Raw genomic sequence first — 26,951 nt, forward strand, 5'->3', positions numbered from 1 at the left:
TAGGATCTCATAATAAGGTCCTTGAGTAGAGGGTGAGAAAGAGGAGAGGAGGAAGAAGAAGAGAAGAAAAAGAGAGGAAGAAGGAAGTGAGGAGAAGAGAGAGAGAGAGAGAGAGAGAGAGAGAGAGAGGGACCAAGGATGAATTTAACAAAGAAGAGGGAAGACTTAATGATCTACTCCTTGCCTTGAACCTCTATTTATAGTTTATGAAGGAAGGTTACAATGACTACAATGCCCTTAGGGCTGCATGCTCTCAAAAGGAAAAAATATAAATAAACATACATCATCTTCTTTAATTACACCCTTGTGTCATCCTTATGAGAAGATCATTAAATTACACTTGTGCCACCTCCTTGACGTGGGTAAAGTCTTTACCTTAATGCCACTTGAGGTGTCTTCCAACACTCTCCCTCAAGCTGGTGGAGAAAAAACATTATAGATACCCAGTTTACCACATATAGTGGTTAATATCTTGAATGTGACTGGTTTTGTAAGAATGTTTGCCACTTGCCCTTATGATGAAACATGACTAAGAGAAAAGATACCAATTTGAAATTTCTCAATTATAAAGCGGTAGTCAACCTCAACGTGTTTTGTCCTCTCATGGAAAACATGATTTGAAGTGATATGAAGTGGTTGTCGCAATTTAATTCCATAGAAGCTCCTTTATAGAATCCCATAATGGATATGATCCATAGAAGCTCACTGACTATGTGGGTCATATCTCACTTCATAGCTCTATACTACACTTATGCCTTGGACCTTGCAAAAATATTCTACTTTTTGCTTCTCCATGCAACTAGGTTACCTCCAACTAAAGTACAATACCATGAAGTGGACTTCCTGTCATCAAGTGATCCAACCCAATCTACCTCTGAGAAACATTTTATGTTATAGTGGTCATGATTCTTATAGGGAAACCCTTTTTCCCCATAGCTCATTTTAAATATTTTAGTATCCCCTCCAAGGCTTGCCAATGGGTAAGTTGGGGTTAGTGCATATACTGACCCACCACACTTACTGCATATGGTATATCTGGTTTGGTCACCGTGAGGTAAATAAACTTTCCCACAAACATTTGATAGTTACCTATAACAACATCTTGTCCAGAGCTTGCACATAGTTTTACATTAACATCCATAGGAGTATCCGCAAGTTGACTCCCCATCATCATTACGTCATCTAGTAGATCCAATATATACTTTCTCTGAGATAATATAATCCCATGTTTTGATTGGAATACTACAATTCACAAAAAAAAAAAAAAATTAGAAGTCCAAGAGCTTTTGTTTTAAATTCTTGGCATATCTTTTATTTGACTTCTTTTATGCTATCTACATCACTACCAATTAAGACGATATCTTCTACATTTCATCAATGCATGATCTTATGCATAACAGCCCATACATGGTTATCTAACATATAAAAGTATAAATAAACTGACCCAATATTTAACAATACTAACTTAAATGAAATTTTAAGTACTAAGCGTCGGGTCACAATGTCAATATGACATACAAATCCAAGTGATTATAGTCAAATGGATGAATTTTATGGAATCACATAATACAAGCAGGCCCATAGAGCAAAAATGCTAACAAGATCCTCAAGTTCCTTTTGTGTAAAAGCTTCTTGTGATCAAGTCAAGTGCAATATCAAAAAGATTAGCTAGTTGTAACTTTTTTCCAATATAATTCATTGTAACGTGGCCAACAAGAACCACCCCGATCCCCCTAGTTTCAAAGAGACAATTAGTTGAACACATTAAATGAATCTTCCAATTAATATGCCTATAAATAGGTAAAAATCAAATTGATAAGGGGTTCTTCTATATGTTATCTTGTCTTGATGGCATTACACATATTCTAAATTGAAGTACTATTGAGTTATTTTATAAGATAGAATGATCAAATATACATAGTATAAACATATAATGACTCAATTGAGTACCAAAATGTCTTTTACCTAATAAATAAGATATATTTAAGTGTACGATTGATCCAATACGAAAAATTATTTGGTGTGAAATATGTGAAATAACTATCTCAACCGTCTGATCATGATCGAATGACTGAGATAGCTATTGATTGGACGACTGAAATAACCGTTGATCATGAACGACTAAGATAACGTTTCACATATTTCGCACCTAATAACTTTTCGTATTGGATCAACCCACTACAAAGTAAGTTACCTTATCTAATTTTCAAATAATTTTATTCCATGCCCTATTTTATTTGGAGGTAGTCTTCTTTCCAATCATTGTACGGAAGGTTTGCATCATTGGCATCGTTATACTTTTCCAAGCTTAGTAGATGAGCAACGGGATCCATCAGATTCGCGGCTGCGACCAAATCTGAACTTCCCGCGCGCATAGGCCACGTCACGGAGAACCAAACGGATAGAAAGCAGCTTTCGATCGAAAAGCGATTTCATCTCCGCTGCCATTCTATTCCATCCGTATTCCGTAATCGCAAGAAAAGAACACGTTCGTGGTTCGGTTTCCCATGGCGGCTCTTCCAGAAGCCTCTGTTCTCAAATTTGCTTCCTTTCCTCATTCTTCATGTCCTCAAAGCAATCCCAGAGAGCTAAAAAACTCCGTGTTTCTTCACTTCCTTTCTCCGTCGAAACCTCTCTGTTTTGCTGACGGAACTCAGGTGGATCTCGAATCTGCGCAAGAAAACACTACCTCTAGGTCTACCTCCAGTACTGGTGCTTCGAACCTGCGGAAGGATCGGCGCAGGGCAGTGCGAATAGCGTGGGAGAAGCTAGTCCGCTGGTCACGGTCGTGGCGGTCCAAAGCCCAAATGGATGTTCTCGAACGCACTAAAAAGGTTCCAAATCCTTTCACGTTATGTCTCTTCACAACTCGTTCTTAACTTTTTGGTTTTATTTTGCTTTTATTGTTTATTTACGTAAAAACGTTTCTAAAATCGACGAACTAAGTTCTTTTTAAATTTTTTTCGATTACTTCTTACTGAATTTGGTGGGTGCTAATGGATCCAATGCTGTTATACAGACCACACGGTTAAGAGGAATTAGCAGTTGTCTGCTCTCTTCTCTCTTCTTTTTCCTGGCAACTGTGGGTGCGGAAGATTCATAACTTTATCTTTAGAGTATATATAGTGTGGAGAGAACATTTCCTGGTATTAAGGAAAATATAATTCTTCAGACGAATGTATCGTAGACTGAAGTAATGGAATTTAAATTATTAAACGTCAATGGTTCAGAACCAAACCTTGAGACAGACACAACGGTAGGCCTTTTTTGCCTGCTAAACAGTAGTCAACGCACCAATGCATTGTTTCAGGCGATTGGACATATGTTTCTTGACATTCTCACTTAAGAAAGAATTGCAAATCCAGAAGATTTGAAATTAGTTCTATATCTTCTTTCTTTTAATGGAAAAGGGGATGTTTAGAGCCTCTTAGGACTGAAAGAGTGGTTCTCAACTGGTTGCGCAGTATCTAAAAATTCCCCTCCATAAACCTCTATATCCATAAAAGATCAGTGGCTTATTGTTATTTCAGTATAGCCTCCTAATTAACATGCTTACTTATTTATGTCGTCCCATAAACAGAATCTGGTAAACATCCTTTGATAAATGGTACCTCAAATGTTCTTATTAAAATATCCATACAGACCATTTGTAGAACTTTCATATCCAAAAAGTTTATAAATGAATTTTATTTTCATAGGCTTGTTAATTAAAAAATATGTGTTTTACACATTTCCTTCAAAAAATTGAATAATACTGTTATTCATGTTGTTTTTATTAGTGCCCGACTTTAGTCTGTAACTGTGTCTAAAGTCTAAATTAAATAAGAAAGCTGTCATATCAAAATGACGTTTAATTTCCTTTCAACTTTTCAAAAAGAAGTATAGCAATACAAAAGAGTCAAATTTAATTTGTATTTTTTATTAATTCTTTGTTAAGGGTGTTTATGTATTTTGAAATTAATAAATAGGACCAAAATATGTTCCACAAAGTAGAGGCAAAAATAAGTATATTTATAGTGTACAAAAGTGAACCAAATGAACTTGCAAATGTTTTATTTTGAAATGGATGTCTTACATGTGGGTTTTTGAGATATTCAACAACATAATTTAAGACATTTGCTCAATTTTAATGTTGTTTAGTAGGTTTTTTCAAGAAGACGGTAAAATTTACAAACTTATCACTTAGTGTAGTTGATTGAAGTGAATTTGGGACAAATATTTCTTTGGATTTGAAAATTGTAACACTTAGATAGCTTTCTGAACTTGTTTGAACTTAGACATGATGTTATCACAGGTCATAGTTGTAGTAGAGCTGCCTGTTGAGACAACTTGGGCTGCTCTATTCTGTCCGTATTCATGAGGCAAAATTGGATCCCTGAAGAGGAGCTTCAGTCAGCTGGACTTGGTGTAAATTGGGTGTGTTTGTCTAATAGTGGTAGCCTTTAAAATACGACTTTGTTGCATTCCTGATAAGTTATCATAAATTCTTGTTTTGGTTGATTTCTAAAATGCCTTGTCGTAGGAAGCTTTTAGACTTGATAAGGTGATGTTTGAGTGAGTTACCGTTGAGTGTCAGTGGTGGTCATCTTGTTCCTAGACATCTCCCCTTGTAAAAAAATTGAGAGACCTTGTTATTTTATAAAGGGGAGCATATCATTTCGCCCCCCAAGAAAATTCAAGATGTTTCATTTGATACTGCAAGATGTCTCGGCGAGACACTCACCCCTTTTCTGTTTTTTTCTGTATTCATTTTCTAAGAATAGTTGATGTCTAATATCTCTTGTTAACATAAACTGCTACTAATTGCACTTCTTTTCTTTGTATTCAGTGTATAAATTTATTCATTTCCCTAGTCTCATATCTGTGCTATGAAGCATTGCTTTATAGGTTCTGATTTATGCACAGGTTTACTCTTAGTCTACAATCTTTAATATATATTTTTAAATTGTATTACATAAATCATGCAAAAGAACATGGATAAATTTGGAAAGGTGTGTCCTCCGTGTGTGAGTAGGTTGAATCTGTTTCTGTCTCTCTCTTACATGGCTATACTTAGAATTAATAATTTTCTATTTCATTTCCAGACTGTATGCTCTTCTGCTGTAAAAACATTTTATAAAAGATCCATTATGTAGGTGGTGGTTCTTGGAGGTGGCTCTTTTGGAACGGCAATGGCAGCTCATATCGCAGGGAATAAAGCAGAAGTGGAGGTCAGCATGCTTGTACGTGATAGTTACATATGCCATTCTATAAATCAAAGCCGCATTAACTGGTAGGTTAGAGAATAATGATCTCTGTGAATGTATTGTCTTGCTTCTTTTGTTTCTCCCTTGCTGGGGATGAAATTATATTAACTTATTGCACTTTTATACTGATGCAAGTCTATGCCAAAAAATGATGGGCTCTTCTTAGTTCAATATGAAAAGAATATTTTTGATATTTTACATTTTTTCTATATGTAACAAATTAACACATATTTAGAATGATTCTTTAGTTAGTAACTTAGATGTTAGAGTCCTAAGAAAAATGTGGTTTGACTTCGACATGTCAATTATTACTTATTTTGTTAGTGCTACTTATTGACAGTGAGTCCCCTTTTGCTAGTTTGGTGAGCTAACAGCCATTGAAGGTCTTACTCCTTTTCTTTGTTGCACTCCTAATAGCCCTGGATGATTTATTAAATATCCTCTCCATCTTCTTTCTCTTGCCATTGTATTTTTTTTTTTTTTGCCAGATCCCTTCCTTCTTCAATCAAGGAAACTTCACTTCAAATTCAATAATTAGAATGTGAATGCCAACATTGATGCCATGTATAGGCTCAATGGTATAGAGTAAAGTGTTCGCGATAAAGATTGAGAAATTAGTCTTCTTCACATGATTAATAAAGTTAAAAAGTTAAAAGCCTGAAGCCTACATGAAGTTATAGTTATCAAGTATTTGGTTAAAAAATTTGTAAGGGCCCATAAAATATAAAAAAATGTATGTATGTCATGGGAAACCAGAGAAGAGAGAGATTACTTGAGACTTCGAGGGTCCTGACCTCCCAATTTCTAGGTTCTTCCTTGCTATCCTCTTCTCGTCCAATTCCTTTATTCCTTTATTCTCCCACGGTTGTTTGGCCTCAACTAACTGTCCTGGGAAGGACAATTGGCCTGTGTTGCTGCCTCCCCTTCTAGCTTTACTCCAATCCCCTCTTTTTCTCCTCAAATTCCTTTTCTGCCCCTGCCCCTTTTCTCATATACTCGGTAATTTAAGGGTCTATCATTACCCTCCTCTTTGAAAGGTACCTTGTCCTCAAGGTGGAAGGAAGGAGACTGGAAACAAATGGTGTCAACAGGTTCCCATGTGGCCTCAAATTGGGGAAGGTTGTGCCATTGTATTAGTGCTTCATGTGGGTGATTGGGAAGGTGGCGAGTGTCAAGTAGTTTGGCTGGGTGGACAACGAGAGTGAGGACTTCAGTGAGGCAGAGAGGCAAAGGCTGTGAGGTATGTGAGAACTTCAGTGAGACTCGACAGATTGTTTCACGTCTTGTTTTAAGCCTTTCCAATGCAGTATGCTAGCTAGCTTCTTGTAGGTGCGAAGGTATCCTGAGTGGCCACCTGAAGGAGTGGAATGCATGTTGAAGGAGGGAGAATCAAGCGGTTCTTCAACATGAGATAGCTGTTAACTAGGGAGTAGTCAGGGTGACTCTTGGGATTGACCAGTAGGTCTTGATGTATGTGGCGGAGGCGGTCATCTTATTGGATGTCGTGTTGTAGTTCCTCAAGTCTCATGAAGCAGGCGAAGGATATAGCTGAGACAGTGAGGGCTGCTGTTTTTTGTGAAAGGGCATCTACCACCTTCTTGTCTCAGTCGGGTTTATATTGGATCTCAAAATCGAAACCCATGAGTTTAGCAACCCACTTTTTCTGTTCATCAGCCGTCACTCGTTGCTCCCACAAGAAGGGTAAATTGCATTGGTTTGTCCTTATTATGAAGTGCCGACCCATGAGGTAGTGAAGCCATTTTTGTACCGCTGAGACCATGGCCATGAGTTCTCTTCGTATGCTGATTTTTTGCTTGCTTTCTCTAATAAGGCCTGACTGAAATGAGCTATGGGGTGCCTTTGCTGAATCAGGATTGCCCCCACTCCTCATCCCGAGGTATCGGTCTCGAGAAAAAATGTCTCGGAGAAGTCTAGCAAGGCTAGCACAGGTACCGTGGTCATGGTCATCTTCAACTGATCAAATGCTACTTGCGCTTCATCATTCCACACGAAGGAATCCTTCTTAAGTAACTGGGTAAGGGGTACCACTATTTATCCATAATCATTCACAAGCGGGCGATAATAGCCTGTGAGGCCGAGGAATCCCCTTAAGCCTTTGACATCCAAGAGCACTTCCCATCTTAGCATACCTTCAACCTTAGAGGGATCAACCAATACGCCTCTGCTTGAAATCAAGTGATCCAGATAATCCAGTTGTAGCTTACCGAAAGCATACTTTTTTAGGTTTAATACCAAATGATTAGTTCTCAGTAATTGAAGTGTCATTCTCAGATGAGACAAATGTTATGTAAAATCAGCACTACATATGAGAATGTCATCGAAGAAGACCAAGATGAACTTACGAAGATATGGCTGGAATATTCGATTTAACAGTGCTTGGAAGGTGGAGGGCATTTGTGGGGCCTAAAGGCATGACCAGAAATTCATAGTGTCCTTCGTGGGTCCGAAAGGCCGTTTTGTGGACATCCTCTGCCCGTACTTTGATCTGATGGTACCTTGATTTTAGATCCAGTTTGGTAAATACCCTCTAATTCCCTAATTCATCCAGTAGTTCTTCGATTGTTGGAATGGAAAATTTGTTTGGAATGGTGATTTTGTTGAGGGCTTGGTAATCCACGTAAAACTGCCAACCTCCATCTTTCTTTCGCACCAATAGCACGAGGCTGGAGAATGGATTGGTGTTGGGTTTGATGGTGCCAGCTGAGAACATCTCCTTCACGATCCACTCTATCTTTGTTTTCTGGTAGAACGGCTATCGATATGGTCAGATACGTGGGGAGTGGCTGTGTGCCTATAGGGGGATGGAGTGGTCTGTTGGTGGTCCGGCGGTAGCCCAGATAATGGTTTGAAGGCCTTGGGGAACTCTGTGAGGAGGTCTGTCTGTCACTGCTGCAGGTGTTTCTGTGGGAGTCTGTGCTTCTTGTTGAGAAATGCCATTGAATTAAAGTAAGCACTCCTGTCTTTCCTGAGTAAAAGTTTTAGTCATGACCTTCAGGGATGCCTCGACAGTGCCCAGTGAGGGTTCTCCTTGAAATTACACCTTTCTCCCATTTATCTCAAATTTCATGGAAAGGTTCCTCCAATTCAGATAGATGTCTCCCGGTAATTGGAGCTATACGACACCCAAGATGATGTCGGCACCTTCCAATGTGAAGAGGTAGAAGTGTTTGAATATAACTAGAACTGCTAAACTTAGTTTATTGCACTGTGTTTGATCAGAACACGGTTTCTGAAACAGCAACAGGTGGCATGCAATAAGACAATTCAGCTAGGCGACAATTGACCAGAAGAAGGACTATCCCGGCAAAGGAACCAGGAGAAGTAGCAGCAGGGATAGACTGCATGCAATAACAAACAGGCCTTTTAAAGAATCACTGCAGCCTGCAACCTGACCTCATTCAATCAGAACAATGGCAACAAGAAAGGAATTCATGTCAATTTGCTGCACTCATTAGGAAGTACATATATGAGTTTATCAAAGCTCTGAATTCCTTCCAAAACTATAATCAAGAAGCCTCTTCTTTTATACTAAACAAAAGAGGAAAAAACAGTCTCAATAGCAAGAACTTGATATGGAGCATAGAACTTATCTAGTCTTTAGTAGATCAAAGTGCGGAAAACTCCTGCAGCAGAAAATGGCACTGAGCAGTAACCGAAACGAACCGTAGAATCTCTTTTGTAATACCATGTTAGATTCTAGGGATCTATGTGTGTATTAGAGAAATGGAGAGAAGAAGAGTAGAAGATATGGAAAATAGGAAAAACGTGTGTGAAGTGAGGGAGAAACTGAGAGATGGAAAAGGTGAGCAGTTAGGGCTATACAGTCATGCCCCCTCCTAATCTTCTCTATTATAATAACTTAAAAATTGTTATGTATCACAAGAATGCTCTTGAGACTTGGGCTGGTAGAAAAGTAAATAAAGAAAGTGATAAATACAGAACTAAATAGCTGTATCTCATTCCAATTTGCTTTCTAACAGTTTGGCATTTCCTGCCGATGTAATTGTAAGATTTTTTATAAATTACCTTGTACAACATTGGTATAAATCATGGCTTTCAAAAAAAAAATAATGGAAAATATATTGTTATAATTTATCCTAGAAGTAAAAAAGATCCTATAAAAAAGGTGTTGAGTTTTTGGCATTGAGTTTGGTTACATCCCAAATTAACTAGCCACTTAGGAGGCCTATTGCTCAACCTTATTACCCATTAACGTTTTTTCTCATTTTTCAATGTGATACTTTTTCTCACTCAACACTACCTTTTACGTCCAGGCTTACACATAGGGCCTGAGACGTGGGCACAAACCCTCTAATGGGACACAAAGACTCCTTCATGGAGCTCACAATAAACAGACTCCTACCTTATAGAACCCACATCACACAAATATCTTGGAGAGTGCAAAGTGAGTCTTGAGCCACACACATGACCTGCTCTGATACCATGTTGAATTTTTTGGGTTGAGCTTGGTTCCATCCCAAAATGACTAGCCACTTAGGAGGCCTATTGCTCAACCTTATTACCCCATTAACATTTCTTCTCATTTTTCAATGTGGAATTTTTTCCCACTCAACAAAATAATTTTTGTTCTAATTTCAGTTTTGATGAGAGGGTCTCAGTAAAAATTTCTTCTTGTAAGGCTGGTTTAGGTGCTAAGCTATTATTAAGTTACCTATGAATTTAGGAATAGAGATCATTAAGAAAACAATTTAGGGAATAAAGCAATGATAATTTGACTGCCAGACCAAACTTCTGTTCGGATTGAGTTGCCATAGTCACACTATGCTATTATTTTGAAGCTCTTTATGTAGACTTTGTGGAAGGGTGAAGTACTAATTGATAGTCCAGGAGGAAGGGGTAGGGTGCCATGGCCATAACCCTTAAATAATTGAGATAAGGCTCTATCATGATGATGAACTGAAATTTTGCATTCTAAATACTCTTTGTTAACTTGGGTCTGTGATCAGCTCTCTTTTAACTTAGCTTTTTCATTTCCAGCAAATATTTTCCAGATCAGAAGCTACCAGGAAATGTTACTGCAACGACTGATATGAAGGCTGCTTTGTTGGAGCTGATTTTTGCTTTCATGCTGTGCCAGTGCAGGTATTATGAGATGTTGAACATTTTATTATAATTTCAAACTTGAGCCTCCAGTTGACCTTGTGCTTCTTGATGTTTTACTCTCTTCAAATAAGAACATTTCCTACTTGTAAACATTGCCTTTTTACATATAAAAGAGAAGAATTAATTCCTCTTTTCAGTGGGTCATCTAAAAGTACTTTCGGTATCTTATTGCAGTTCAGTTCATCTTTTCTTGAAGGTATTGCTCAGCATGTAGACCCAAAGTTGCCCTTTATATCACTTAGCAAAGGTTTGGAACTCAACACGTTGAGGATGATGTCGCAGATTATTCCACACTCACTTGGAAACCCTAGTCAGCCTTTTGTTACCTTATCTGGACCTTCATTTTCACTGGAGATAATGAAGAAATTGCCAACAGGTTTTGCCAACTTATCAGCACTAAACCACCTTCAATCATGGCTGACTTGTATTGTCATACCCTGCTTCTAATACATCGAAGTTGTTTCCTCACATCGATCCCCACTAATATACTAGCGCTGTAGCTGCAGCTTCTTCATGGTTCCAATGTTGAGGAGATTTTTTCTTATACTCAAATTATGACGCTGCAGCAATGGTGGTGGCATCAAAAGATAAAAAGCTGGCAAAATCTGTTCAACAACTAATAGCTTCCCACAGTCTGAGGATTAGCTCATCAAAGTAGGCAAAACTCTCTTTTATTTCTGCATTTTGTGTTCCTTGTGTTCTTTGTGGGCCTCATTCATTATGTTCAAAGTCCCAGTGATTAATTCTATGATTTGTACGTTTTCTAGCGGATAATTTTAGACAATTGCTATGGAATCTCTGTATAGATAAGGACACATGTTCAACTGGTAACCTGTAATACTCCAGTGATGTTACAGGGGTGGAAATTGCCGGTGCACTCAAGAATGTGCTTGCCATAGCTGCAGGGATTGTGGAAGGAATGAATCTTGGGAATAACTGCATGGCAGCTCTTGTTGCACAAGGCTGCTCAGAAATACGATGGCTGGCAACAAAGGTATGCAGATTCTTGCTTTATGCTTGGAAAACTTATTGTGAAGCCTCTTGTCCTGATGATTTTTTTTTTTTTTTTTTTCAGTTGTTGGATTTTTGTGGTATAAGTTTTTTCTATTTGCTGTGGATATGGTAAACTGTATGAACTCTGAAATTTGTTTATGTTATGCATTTGCTCATTTGTCCTGTTGTGAATTAACAAGTATGTAATGCATTTTGTTCGCCAATTCCATAATCTTCTGGAATTTGGAGTAACTCTGTATGAACATATGCAGCCTGTCTGGGTGACCTTGCAAGTTATTCATCCCCTGGTTTGATATTAATGTACATCACTCTTTCACATTTCAACTTGCCAATTAGTTGCTGTTCAGTTGAGAGTTTAGAGAAGTTATCCTTTGTCTGTGTTTTCAGTACTATAATACACCAATGGCATGTCAACTAGCCTGAAAGTTAAAATCTTATTTTCTAAATCCATCTCTTTAGTGAAAGCTAATCTGTGATTTTGTTCTTTGATCTTTTATTTTGATTCTACAAGTAAAGGTTCTGTGTTGTACACATTTTCATATGCACTTTAAGTAATGTTAAAAAATATTCTCCTGGCAGTGTATATGATGATTTGGAATAAGGAACATGTTTTCTATATTCGTAGACTTTTTTTCTTTTTTTGTGTTGTGTGTAGAGATTAGTAAGTCATTTTGGAGTTTATGCTTTTGTCATTGAAAAAAGGAGTAATATTGAAGATTATAGAGAGAGAAGATGAGAGAGAGAAGAAAGAGGAAAAAAATGGGAGAAAGTCTGAAATCGCTCTTTTAGGGGGTCGTGCTCGACCCCCATCTTCTTTTATTCACTTAAGTCATAGACAAGTACAAATATACCCCTATTCACTTACTTCACTTAAATCCTTATATCTCCCAATATACATACTCAACATACACCAAATTAGAACTAGATCTAAACATGTTGAACAATATAATGTCTACTCTGAATACTACATCTAATGTAAATGAAGAAACTACCCTTCAACTGATTTTCTAACACTCTTTCTCAAGTAGGAGTGTATATGTCCATGAACCCAACTTGCTATTGGAAGATTCAAACTCACATTTACCCAATGATTTAGTAAATACATTTGCCACTTATCAGACCTAACATAGGGAGTGACAACTTCCTTCTTCATTACAGTATCTCGAATGAAGTGTCAATCCACTTCAATATGTTTAGTTCTTTTATGGAATGTTTGATTTCCTACAATGAATATGGTTGCTTGGTTGTCACAGTACATGGTCATTGGCTCCTCCCTTTGTAGATTAAATTCTTTGACCACTAATTTTACCCACATCAATTCATTGACAATATGAGCCATAGCTTTATACTCAGCTTCAACACTGGATATGGCTATAATGTTTTTCTTCCTGCTCTTCCTACTAACCAGATTACCTCCCAAGAACACACAATAGTTGGCATACGATAAGGCTTCTATTTTCAAATGATCATGAGATTTAAAGAATAGTCCCTTTCTAGGTGAACGCTTCAAATATCTCAATAGTCTTTGTGCAGCCTCTAGGTGAACCTTATGTGGGTAATCCATATGCTGACTGATAACACTAACAACAAAAGATCCTCCAGGAGATGATGAGACGACAGGAGGAGCGCACTCATCTCGGAACCCCTCGTCTTCAAGCATTGGCGCTTGAGGCTGGGGTCGCCCTGCTGCTGTCCTCGTCTACAGGGGAGCTAGAGGGTGATTCATCGACATTTCCAGCCTAGAACCGCAGATGGTGAGGAGATTACAGTCGCGGCGACTCATCTGAGACAAGATGACCTCGGAAAATCTGCGGCGACTGAGGATGATAGACTTTGGAGCACGACAAGAGGAAGAACTACAGAGAGAAAAGAAAAACGTAAAGCTTGGGACTCATCGTGGGTCTGCGGCGACTTTGAGATTTCGTTGGAACTGAAACAAGGGTAAAGTAAAAAGGTAATCCGTATAACTATAAGAAATTGGCGAAGAAGATCTTTCATCTCGATCCCTTTGGCTGCAATTTCGGATTTTGCTCGCTATTTTGAAGAAGGGGACATGGGGAGAGCGTCGGGACTCTAGGAAATCCGAATCAGGGAGATCTCCTTCTCTCTTTCTGTGTATTGAAAGAAGGGGATTAGAGAACTCAAGATCATCCAGAGATGGGGGATGATCATAATGGCTCACGTCTACCTACTGGAAATTTTTGGATCTTCTCCTTGTTGGAAAGTGTTGCAGAACACTATCTTATCCATCAGAGAGAAGTTTGCAGAGGTTGACCCCTCCCAGAATCGACCTTCTTCACTTACCTCCCCTTCCAAATACCGGCCAGGAAAGTCTAACCCCTAAGCCACCAAATCAAACAAAACCCTTTCCCCCACTCCACTGCTCAGAACCCTACTATATACTTATCCTCCAACATTTTCATAACGGGAAAGAAGATGCTCAGCGCAGGCCTAATTGTGGCGAAAAAATCAAACTGTTGGAATAGCACAACTCTTGCACCATGGATCCACACCACTTTCCAACTTGATTACTTGCCCAAAATAGCTTGGTTGGAACCTCGAAAATGGCTGGTTTTTCTCAAAATCGAGGGAGGAGGTAGAGGCTGCCTTGGAAACTAGAAAATGGGAGCAAGATGAAGAGTTGTTTGTGTCGAAGTGGGAGGAGACCCCGCTGTGTCGACCTCTCGGACAATGGGTCTCAGTCCGAGGCCTGTCGATCGAATTATGGATGACGGAGGTGTTAAACCGTATCTTCAGCTTCTTCGGAAAGCAGATACAGTGGGCAGAAACACGTTGGAGAGAACAAAACTAGACGTCACGAGGGCTTTCGTCGCGCCAAACTCTTGTTGGACCGAGCATTTCTTCTTGAAATTAATCTTTGGCGATGAGTTTGTATGGATCGAGGTGTCTTTCGGAAAAAATGTATCTTGAGGTCGTTGGAGTGTCGCCAGACATGAAGGGATGCATCTCTCCTGAGTTCACGACATTACCTCCCCACTGAGTCAACTCAAAAGACACTCAACAGGATCCCTCTTGCTCAGGTGAGTCCATATTGCTTTCGAGTTTTGACTCAAACTCAAATTTGTATTTGAATTTCTTCGGGAGCTTTTCGAGATTTGTCTCCTCTGGCGTGGTCCCGGCTTACGAGGCTCTCCCGTCAGATGTCTCAAAATTAAATCCTGATTCCAAAAAAGTAAAAGCTGGATACATGTTAGATTCCCTATCCATCCATGCTTTCCCGATCTCCAATGCGGAATCACCTCGATCTTCACCCCAAATTTTCAAATTTCAAATTTGAATCGTCTGGCGAGTTTCCCAAGATCTGTCCCCTCTGCTGTGGTCTCGGTTAACAAGGCCACCCCATCGGTTGTTTTAAACTTAAATCCCAAGTCCCAAAAAGGGAAAGCTGGTTACATGTTAGACCCCACCCCTTCTTTCCTGATCTCCGATGCTGAACCTTCTTGCACTTCAGCTCCAAATCTTCAAATTTTGTCAGGTTTCTCTTCCAGTCCTTTGTCAGAAACACCTACCTACTCGGCTTTCCCGAATCCTGAAAATGCATATTCCCCCATGTCCGGTTCTTTTCAAATTTTCAAAAAGACCCCCAACCAGTTACAAACCTTTTGTCCAACCCTCTTTTCCAGAACAGTCCTTTCACGAAAAGTGCTACTTCCACCTTTTCCCCCTCGCCCATAGAAACCCTTACGTAGAGCTTGAGATCTTGGAATTCTCAGTTGATATCCGCTGGTCACAAGTGCACTGATTAACTCGAGAAGACAAATAGCCAAAAGCAGATTGTCAGTCTGAACCTTGAGACAAGTTCCCCAACCACGTTTCATCCCGAGGCCTCAACAAAGTCCAACCGTGATAACCACAGCCAACCCTCGTTTTTTGATACCTCGAGCACCGCGATTACCGGGAATCCTTGTTGACATAGCCCTCTTCCCCTCAAACTCTGTATCTTTTGGGGAATGGAATGCCCAACTACCAAGAGATGCTCTCTTTGGTTCTAGCTTCCATCTTACTCCTGTTGAGCAAGACTCCCTCCATCTGAGAACAGAAAGGCCGTTGGCCCTTGCCTCACCCCCTCGCACTCACATGGAGCCTGGACATCCTGATCACCCAGATTCAGAAACCACCCCTGAAACCTCCCCTCCTCTACATCAAGCCTCCCCCCTGTCCTAGCTACATATCAAAGAAGAAGAAGGCGTCAGGAAATTGATATTCCTTAGGGTGAATCTAGTTCGACCATTCTTCGACTCCCTGAGAGAGATATTAGTACTCAACCTCCCCCTCCCCCTCCCCCAAATGACAAATCAACTCGTCTAGCAGAGGAACTTCAAGTGGAACATCATAAATATGATGATGAGACATGGCAACAGATGACGAATTTGGTGCGCCTTATGGGCGTTGTCTATAGTGGTCAATTGCCAGGAGACAGTACCGCGTCGGGAGTCCAGAAACGAGGTAACAAATGATTTTGCTATCTTGGAATGTTAGAGGAATTGGTGTTGTCTAGAAGCGCGGCATGATAGCTAGCCTCATCTCTCAATTTAAGCCCTCCATAGTAATCTTCCAAGAGACGAAATGTCAGGAGATGACCAATGTCATAGCCAAGGAGCTTTGGTCATGCCCTTCAATCAAGTGGGTGGTGGTGAACGCCATTGGTTACTTCGGAGGTATCTTTGTAGCTTGGGACTCAACGAATTTTGACTCTCTTAATATTATTGAGTGATGTTTCTCTTTGGGCATCCAACTCCAGGATCTCTCCTTTGGCAGAATATGGTGTGTGGGTGGTGTATATGGTCCGACTAGATATAAGGAGCGAATACTCTTTTGGGAAGAGCTCAGTGAGCTTCACTAGTCATGGAATCTCCCTTGGCTATTTGTGGGTGATTTCAATGCTATTTGATACTGTAACGAGAAGAAACCTCCGACAACCCGCATTTTTGCCTCAATGCGAGGCTTCTCAGGCTTCATTGGCGGATGTGGGCTGGATGAGATATCTCTTTCCGGAAAGAATTATACCTGGTCTAACGACTAGCAGCAACCTATCCTCTCAAAATTGGACAGTTTTCTGGCTTGTCACGACTGGTTGCAACTTTTCAGGAACGTTACTGGAAGAGTTCTCAATAAGGTTTGGGTCTGATCATTGGCCTATGCTGACCACCTATTTTGAAAAATGGGGGCCCTCTCCTTTCCGTTTCAAAAACTCATGGTTGGTTGAGAAAATTTTTGAAGCTCTTGTTGATGGATGGTGGACTAAGGGTTCAAGCTTTGGAAGAAGGGAGTGGGTCTTCCCTCTAAAGCTGTGATTCATTAAAGGAAAAATAAAGGAGTGGGCTGCAAGTCGTCATACCTCTTTGGGTGTCGAGAAGGCTTCCCTCCTCTCTCAGATCGCTGCCTTGGACCTGGTGGAGGAACAAAGGTACCTAACTCCTGCTGAGTTCTCTTCCTGAGTTTCTCTAAATTCTAATCTCAATACCATCCTGCATCAAGAGTAGATCCGTTGGAAGCAAAAAGCCATATTTAAATGGCTGAAGGAGGGTGATGCAAACACTAAATTTTTTCACGCCGTTGCATCGGCAAAGAGGTGATCCAACCGAATTACCTCATTATGTATTAATAATGAGGTAACGTCATGTCGGAACTCGATCACTAATGAGTCGATTAAGTTTTTCACAAATTTATATTCGGAGGAGTGTCCAAACCAGCCAAAGCTTCAACACATCAGCTTCTCTCGTCTCTCTCCAACACTTGCCTTACTGTTAGAATCCCCTTTCTCTATTGGAGAAATTGAGCGGGCCGTCTTGGGCATGGAAAGTGATAGGGCCCCTGACCCTGATGGTTTCAATGGAGATTTTGTAAAAAGATTTTGGTCCCGTCTCAAGGAGGATATCATAGCAATGATCCATGGCTTCTTCAGAAATGGCATCACCTTCCGTACATTGGCACATCTTTTATAACTTTGGTTCCAAAGAAAGCTAGTGTTGAGAAACCAAAAGATTTCTGTCCAATTAGTCTTGTCACAAGTGCTTTCAAAGTATTTGCAGGAATTTTAGCTCATCGTTTAAAGGTTTTGCTCCTTGATGTCATCCACAGAGGGCAAGGCGCTTTCCTTAAGGGGAGAGATATCTTAGATTCCACAATGGCAGCATATAAGCTTATTGATCACTTTCGCCGTAACAAGAATCCGAGAATTACCCTAAAGCTTGATCTGGAAAAAGCTTTTGACAAAGTTAATTGGATCTTGCTTGATGAGATAATGGAAAAAATGGGTTTCAGTGAAAAATGGAGATTTTGGATCAGAAGTTGCGTGGGCTCGGCCTCCTACTCTCTTATCCTCAATGGCTCGGTCTGTGGATATTTCAAAGGGACCAAGGAGATCAGACAGGGCGACCTGCTCTCTCTGCTCTTATTCAACATGGTAGCAGAATTCCTCTCCTCCATGTTTTATTTGGCTATTAATCTTGGATGGCTCCCCCCCACTACTCCTTAGCAGGCTTTTAATATCCCCATACTTTAGTATGTGGATGATACCATCATATTTGGAATCGGAAATATAGAGGAGCTAGAAGGATCAAAGCGGTTTTGGACCTTTTTGAATTAGCCTTTGAGCAGAAAGTTAATTGGGGAAAACTTCTCTCATGGGATTCAACATTGGCTCGGAGCTCCTTGCAGAGATGGCAGATATATTTGACTGTACAACAACTAGCCTCCCAACAACTTACCTTGGCCTCCCCCTATTCAATGGCTGCATATCCCAAAGTCTGTGGAATCCAGTGGTCGAAAAGATTGAGTCCCGATTAGCAACCTGGAAAGGGCATTTACTCAGCAAAGTTGGAAGGCTCATCCTCCTTAAGTCTTGTATTGCGGGCATCCCAAATTATGCTTTATCCTTTATGCCTTGCCCCTCCTCAGTATGTAAAATCATGGATAAGCTAAAAAGAAGGTTCCTTTGGAAGGGATCGAGCGATGCATTTAAATATCACCTGGTCAAGTGGGATAAAATTTGTCAGCCAAAGAGATTGGGAGGGTTGGGGATTAGGAAATCAAAGGAAATGAACCAAGCTCTGCTCTTAAAATGGATATGGAAGTTTAACACAATTTCTTCTAACCTTTGGAAGGAAATGGTTCTTGTGAAGCTTGGTTGGAATTCTACATGGTGGATGTCAAGTGATAATCGAAGAGGCCTATCCTTAATATGGAGATCACTATACTCACTTCTTCAAAAAAAATTCCTCTGCAGTAGATTTTTTGTTGGAAATGGTAGATCCCTTAAATTTTGGGATGATTGGTGGATGGGGCAGGAACCTTTACAGATCTCTTTCAGAAATCTATTCCTCCTCTCTACACAATGGGAGATATCAATAGCTGATGCTTTTGAGGGGGGTGGTCTGAGCCTACATCCTAGAAGGGGTCTCTCCAACACGGAGGCTTTGGAAGCTAGGCGCTTGTTGGATTCTTTAAATTCTGTCAGAATTAGACCTTTCGAGGCAGACAAGCTCATTTGGTGGCCTAACAAAAGCAGCACTTTCTCAGTTTCATCTGCATACAGATACATTAATGGTTGGGATTCGACTCAAAGGGAGCATGAGATATACTTTGTTTTGCATCTCTGTACTTTGCCAAAGATAAAATTCTTCATGTGGAGTGCTTGCCAAAGTAAGATTCTCACAGCAGACGTGCTTAGAAGAAAGGGCCACTCATCTATCAACCCCCTCTGCCCTTTTTGCAAAACTGAGGTTGAAACCACCAATCATAGTCTGCTATAGTGTTCCTTCTCGTGGAATGTGTGGACTTCCGTTCTTTGCAAGTTGGGGCTGCAACTCTGTATGTCAGCTGATCTGATCTCTTTTAGCAAGTCGCTCATGGGCTATACCCTTCTTGGTCTAAAAATAGTGATCTCTACCTATGCCAGTTTCGTTCCATGGGGGCTTTGGAATGAACGCAACTGAAGGCGATTCACTGCAAAATGTGAATCAGCGGTAAGAGTCGTAGACAGGGTGTCAGGTCAAATCTTTGCTTGGCTTATCACTAAGAAGTTTTTTTCCTCCTTCGAGGGTACCTCTATCTGTGAAAATTGGAGCACTTTGGCAATGATGCACATTGGGACCAAGGTCCAAGTCATGCGGGAGTAGACCCCCCTGAAGCTGGTTACCTAAAGTTGAATTTTGATGGTTCTTCTCTTGGCAATCTTGGGATTGCTGATTTTGGGGGAGTTATTTCGGATCCATCCGACAATCAGTATTTCTGTTATGCTGGCCCATTAAGCATTTCCGACTCAACGTCGTCTGAGCTCCATGGCCTCCTCAATGGGCTTTGCGTTTTCGGAGACAATTGCAGTCGAAGGTGGTCATTGGTTAGTGCGAGTGTGCTTCCCCTCCCCTGTGGCGCTATTGGGACGTCTTTTGAGAGATTCTAGAAATCGCCTAACTATTCTCTTGTATTTGGTCTCACTTCCCGAGATCCACAAATTCAACAACAAATGTGCTTGCCAAGCAGGGAGCGCCGTGCAATCTCTTATTGTTTGGGATTTTCTCCCTCTTCCTTTGTAATTTTTCTCTTGTTAATATAATTACATCCTTTTCAAATTAAAAAAAAAAACCACTAACAACAAAGGAGATGTCAAGACGAGTGATTGTGGTATATATGAGTTTACCAACTAATCGACGATACATTGTCTTGTCATTAAGTACATCACTTTGTTCATCATGAAGATCATGCCCAACCTCTATAGGGGTCTCCACTGGTTTAACACCCAACAAACCATATTCCTGCAACATATCTGTGACATTCTTTCTCTATGTTAATACTAGACCGGCCTTACTTCTAGGTACTTCAATACCTAAACAATATTTTAAGGGACCTAGGTCTTTGGTCTAAAAGTGTTTGACCAAATATGCTTTAACATCCTCAATGTCTTTCACATTACTGCCAAATAGGATAATATCATCAACATATACTTTCAAAATTGTAGTACTAGATTGGCGCTTCATGATAAAAAGGGAATAGTTACAATGATTTCTTGAAAAGCCAATAGACATAACTATCTAACAGGATTTCTCAAACCTCGCTTGAGGACTTTGTTTGAGACCATATATAACCTTCGTTAGTCTACATACCTTGTTCATCTCCCCCTAAGCAACATACCCAGTAGGTTGTTTCGTATAAACTTCTTCATTCAAAAAGGCTAAATATGGTCTCAAACAAAGCCTTGGTTGAAAAGAAGGCATTTAGTTGTCAAATTGAGACAACGACTACTCTTGGTTCACAACCATAGAGGTCAAAATCTATATAGAAGATAATTTGGCAACTGAGGAAAAAAATCTCAAACATGTCAACCCATATGTCTTTGTGTACGCCTTCGCTACCAACCAAACCTTGTAGCTTTCAATCGATCCATCTGCCTTATACTTCACAATATATACCCAACAACACCCAACCACTCTAGTACCAGGAGGTAAGTCACATAACATCCAGGTGCCTCTATCAAGAACAGACTCCATCTCAACATCCATGACCTACTTCCATTGAGGAAATAAAAGTGCATCTTGCACAGAAGAAGGAATAGTGCAAGAAGACAGTAACAGAACAAACTGTTTGTACCGGTCTGACAATGAATCAAAGGAACAAAATTGGACAAGGGTACCGTGTAACTTTACGAACACATTTCCAAAGCGCAATAGGGAGGTGAAAATCACTCACCATAGGATCTACAGGCAAGAAGGAATCATGATCTGGTATGAGAGAAGGAACCAGAGTCTTGTGTTGAGTCACACGCCTTTTGTGATATACCTATAGTGGTTTCTCTATAGTGGCATCAGATAAAGAAATAGGAACATTCTTTACAAAAGTGGGGACAACAATCTCAAGACTTGTAGTAGATGAAGACACATTTGTGGTGGGTAAAGGAAAAAATGGGGTATTCTCAAAAAATATCACATATGCAAAGACAAATATCTTTTTAGTAGAAGAATGGAAACATTTACATCCTTTATGTGTATGAGAAAAATTTAAGAAAATACGTTTTACTACATGAGGAGACAATTTATCCCTAGAAGGACCAAATACATGTGCAAAATAAACGCATCCAAACACTCGATGAGACAATGAAAACAAGGAGTCAGATGGCAACCACACCTGTATATGTATTTTTCCTCCAAGAACTGAGGAAGACATCCTGTTAATGAGGAAGCAAGTAGTAAGAACCGTATCACCCCAATATGATTTGGGTGCATTCATGTGTAATATCATAGTACATGTAACTTCCAAAAGATGATAATTTTTATGCTCAGATACTCCATTTTGCTATGAAGTAAATACACATGAAGATTGATGTATGATTCCATGACTTTGACAAAATAAATCAAATTTTTTATTCATAAAATTCCAAACCATTATCAGTGTGAAATACACAAAGTGACATATCAAACTGAACTTTAATTTCATTATAAAGTTGAAACACATCAAATACTTTAGATTTTTTTTTATGACGATTAAAATCATCAATAAACGAAAGAAAGTGATAACCAAAAATATTGGGCGTAGAACAAGGACCCCAAACATTAAAATAAACAATGTCAAATAAGCAACTACTTCTGGATTGACTTAATGGAAAAGGTGTCTAGTGATGCTTGCCCATTTGATAGGAATTACATTGAAACGAAAGACTAGAAGGAAATATAAGAAAAAGTTGAACCAACTTTACAGGAGAAGGATGACCTAATTGTAGATGCCATTGTAAAGGTGAGACTGCAAAATACAATGCCTGTAATGAATCCAGTGAGTGACTCTCCAGATAGTACAATCTGCCTCTCTCACATGTGGAACCAATCGTCCCCTTCATTGCGAGATCCTGAGAAACACAATAAGAAGGATAAAAAGTTACAAAACAATTCATGGACTTTGTGAGTTTACTAATTGATAATAGTATAAGAGGATACTTAGGAACAAACAGTATGGATTGAAGCAACATCAAAGAAGATGGAACTAATGTACCTATTCTTTGAACTGATGAAATGGATCCATCAGCTAAGGTGACATGCTTAATGGCAACAAACTCTTTTAAATAAAAAAATAGAGATGACATGTGGGTAGTAGCACCTGAGTTAAAAACCCAGGTGGGTGAAGGATGCACGTGCAGAGCAGATATACGTGGACTATCCAGAGTGGTTGTAGAGATGGAAGACTGAGCCAAAGATGCTGAGGTAGAAGTAGCAGCCAACTGTGCCATACGCCGAACTAACTGTTGCCTCTCATTAGATGCTCTTAGAACAATGTTCATTGTGGGCCCAGTAGATGTCTCCGCACTCTCATGGATAAGTGAGTTTATCCATGTAGGCTTGCCAAACTTAGCCCAGCACTTGTCAGAGAAATGTTTAGACTGTCCCCAATGGTTACACTTCTTGTCCAGCCTACTATCACCTCTGCCTCTATCTCTGCCTTGATTATCTCTTCCTTTGCCTCTGCCTCTTCCTTGACTATCTCTTCCTTTGCCTCTAGTACTTCCACCTCTACCTCTAGACGATTTCAAGGAGCCTAGAGTATTAAGTGTAGATACAAGAAGCACTAGTCGCATCTTTACTTACCTGGGATATAATAGTTGACTTTGCTTGCAAGACTGTTAAAAGCTGTGGACAAAAACTGAACATCCTTTGAATAGTTGTGCCCAACTAGTGTCAAAGTTTGGCCCCAAACCATCCAGAAACTTTGCAATATGTGCCTGTCCATGTTGTTTTCTAGACTCCCTTTCGTTAAGAGACGACAAACGTTATCTTATGCAGTATACCAGTCAACTTGTTGTAGTACTCTATAGAAGTGACCTTTGGCATATAACTCATAAACTCATGACAAGTTCCTCTCCTCATCATATATAGATTCTAAGGATACATCTTCTTAGCGTGTCATAATCCGAAATTTGATTCCTCAACTTGGAATCAGTGCTGTTAATCAGCCAGGTCATCATCTCTAATGGGACAGGAGGGTCTTCCCTAATGAATTTGGACTTTCTCATAGCCTTCAAATATATCCAAATTGACTTTAACCAAATAAGATAGTTTTGGTCATTTAGTCTTTTAGAAGTAATTAGAATTGTCTCCATTCCCTAAGGACTTCCAAATTCCTTCGAGGGAGTAATTGCTTCACTCGAGCAGCCATAACTATCACCCAACAGTCACAATCAAGCAAACAAACCTTCAATCACAAGATAGGTGCGTAGGGAAGTGGGCCCCACTCCTCAGAAATTAGGGTTCTTATGCGCACTTGCATTAAAAACCAAATTCAATCTAATATATCAACCAGTATGTATGATTTCAACCAACTAATATCGCAAATCAACAAAAAAATAGGGTTAACGTGACCTTACCACTGGATGATGCACCTAGAAAAGCCCAGTACTGGATTACGCACCAGAACAATTGGACTTTCCCAAGTCAAAGAATCCCTCTAGGACTCTATCTTGGCAACAACCCTAGACTTATGGCAGAAAAGAATGAGAAAAAACCTTGTTTTTGTTAACAATCATGCACAAGCCTCAAAAGATCACCATTCTTGAATTTCTAGGCTCCAAAGAAGAAAGAAGATGGAAGATGAAGGCTTGTATCCAAGATCTATTGCTCTGATACCATGGAAAAAGGAGTAATATTGAAGATTATAGAGAGAGAAGAAAGGAAAAATAGGAGTAATATTGAAAAAATGGGTGTGCTCGTACCCTTTCTTCTTTAATTCGCTTAAGTCATAAACAATTATAAATATGCCCCTACTCACTTACACTTCACTTAAACCCTTATATATCTCCTAATATACATACTCAAAATACACCAAATTAGAACTAGAGCTAGATCTGAACATGCTGAATAATATAATGTCTACTCTGAATACTACAGCTGATGTAGAATAATGAAACTACCATTCACCTGATTTTCTAACAGTTATGATCATTGATATATACAAATTTATCTGTTTCCTATCTGTGAGGTTTAACTTATACTTCAATTTAACTTTGAAGATGGGTGCAAAACCAGCAACTCTGACCGGCTTGTCTGGAACTGGTGATATCATGCTTACGTGTTTCGTCAATCTCTCAAGAAACAGAACAGTTGGTGTGTGTCTTGGATCAGGTGAAAATCTTGAAGATATTCTGAGCTCAATGAATCAGGTGAATGCCATCTTCTTTTGATCTCATCCTGGACCTGGTTCAGTATTAACCGACCCTTTGCAGTAAGAGAAACACCTCCATGATGAATATAATCTAAAATTATTATGATGTGCACACTGATGTAACTTTGCCTATCTAAGGTTGCTGAAGGTGTATCGACAGCTGGAGCTGTGATTGCTTTGGCTCAAAAATACAATGTTAAGATGCCTGTTTTGACAGCAGTAGCTCGAATAATTGACAATGAGCTCACCCCCAAGAAGGCTGTCCTTGAGTTGATGAGTCTTCCCCAGGTTGGTAAATTTTTGGTTTTTCATCTTCTAAAATTTAAATCTGAAAAACAAATTTGCATTTGTGTGTGCATATTCCCTTGGTTCATTTAATAGTTTTTACTGTTTGAACTACCAACTGAAAGTTGAGCCTTCTGAAAAGAAACATATTAATGGAAATTTCAATTTGGATAACTCTTAGCTTGTTGGTCAATGCTGCGAGTTTTGTATTGCAGGTTGAAGAAGTCTGAGTAATACTGATTCCTGAAATTCAAAACAAGCTACTACAATCCATTCATCATATGGTCATATAGTCTGGAAAATGCCACATCCAGTTCCTCAAAAGAAAAGATCCTTTTGGCTATGAAGAAAGCAACATCTGGCTATTGTCCAGCTCTTCATCGATAACCACAGCTGAGCGAGTTCAAACTGTTAAAGGCTTCTGATTAACTGGATATTTAAGCTTCAAAATGTGAGAGAGGAGTTCATATTTTCTTATAGAAGTTTCTCCATTTTCAAAACTCAAAAAGCAAGTCTCTCCATCGGGGAATAGCTCTGTCAATGGTGGCTCTGCTGCCTCAGGTCTTTCTTTTCCCATATTTTGTATATGAAAATCATTTTTTGAGTATGAGATTCAAAATCACCATTTTGTAAGGATGAGATTCAAAATCAAAGTTTTCTGGAAAATTTTCACTCTTGAAATACAAGCTATGACAACGGGAAGGGCTGGGGCTCCTCCAGTGGGTGGTGCTCCGCTATCTTCTTTGTTTCATGGCGAAACAGAGTGCATCACCTTTATACATACAGGGGATGAGCCCCACCCTCCCCATTAGTAAGAAAGATGGGAGGGGATGAATCCCTAGTTGAAGGTAATCTTGCTCGAGAAATTCTCTGTTTTCCTTTCTCTTACCTTTCTCTTCTACTCGACATATTTCTTCTTCTTCATTTAATCTTAAATAACATAAACTAAATCCCTTAAAACCTTCTGGAATATCATGGCACTTGAGTGGGTTTAATCCAAGTGGTTGGAAGACTGATCAACCTAACTCCACGTGGTGTTTTTCCTTCTTGCAGGATTTGAACCTGGCCTCCGAGTTGTCTTTATTACTTACTAGATGAGAGGTTGTCACTGCCAACACCCATGGTAGGGTGTTAAAAGGCATTTGGTAGAATATAAGTATCATCCCATTGAAATTGAATCAAGCTGTGCTTGAAATGGAGAGAGAAGAAATCAAGGTTAGGAGACTATTACATGCTATAGGACTCAAATATTGGCTACAACTGATAAACCTACCTCTGAAGATACAATAGGAAGTCTCATGAGGGCAAAACCTGTACTTCTAAGTGCTGAGATCAAGGTGGAAAAATCTCACTTCATGTTCTGAGTCTAAATGGACATCTGGTTGTTTCTCCACTTAAAATATTTGGGTGTACATGCAATGTATGTAACTCTAATCCACTAAGAAGAAATTATCACCGCATATCATTAAATGTGTCATTCTTAGTTATTCTCAAGTTCAAAAAGGATATCAATGTAATGACCCCCAAACCCTCATTTGGTTTGTTTCAATAGATGTATCTTTTTTTTTTTTTTTTTTTTTTTGAGAATGTTCCTTACTATTTAGCTAGCCAAACAACAAATGGAAGTAGCTCCTCTTTTGGATGCCATTAATGGACAGGATGCTGAGAAGAATACAGTCGAGCTCTCTCCTAAAGACTCCCCTCCAATCCACTCTTCAAAAGGTGGGTAACCTCCTTTTATATTCTTTCATCTTCATTTGCCTATTTCACTTAGGAAAGGAGTAAGATAATGTACTCACCTTATCTCAAATTTGTATCCTTTAATTGGTTTTCTTCCACACAAGTTTTTATTTATTTTAATTTTTTTTAATCTCACCTTGATTCTATGTCTATATCCAAATCACATGTTGATGCTTTCCTATTGAAAATTTTGAGGAGAAAATAATTCATTGATTGATTATGGTCGGAGTACTTTGAGCTCTATTTATAATAATAAAAAAATATTGTAAAATTGAATTACCCATGTCCTAGGTACACTCGGAATAGAACTCTTAATAAGAAATAAAGTTAACAACTACTACAAAGAATTGGTAGTACTGA

General features: G+C 39.4%; 1 pseudogene; it reads left to right on the top strand.

Moving 5' to 3' along the window:
• Positions 1 to 2,402: 2,402 nt before the first annotated feature.
• LOC137966235 (glycerol-3-phosphate dehydrogenase [NAD(+)] 2, chloroplastic-like) lies at positions 2,403 to 25,477 on the top strand (annotated as a pseudogene).
• The last annotated feature ends 1,474 nt before the right edge of the window (positions 25,478 to 26,951 follow it).

The sequence above is a fragment of the Aristolochia californica genome, unplaced genomic scaffold (genome assembly GCF_029961685.1).
Source record: "Aristolochia californica isolate CCGP_79_NKW_82.1479 unplaced genomic scaffold, dmAriCali1.0.hap1 SCAF_5, whole genome shotgun sequence".
Lineage (NCBI taxonomy): Eukaryota > Viridiplantae > Streptophyta > Magnoliopsida > Piperales > Aristolochiaceae > Aristolochia > Aristolochia californica.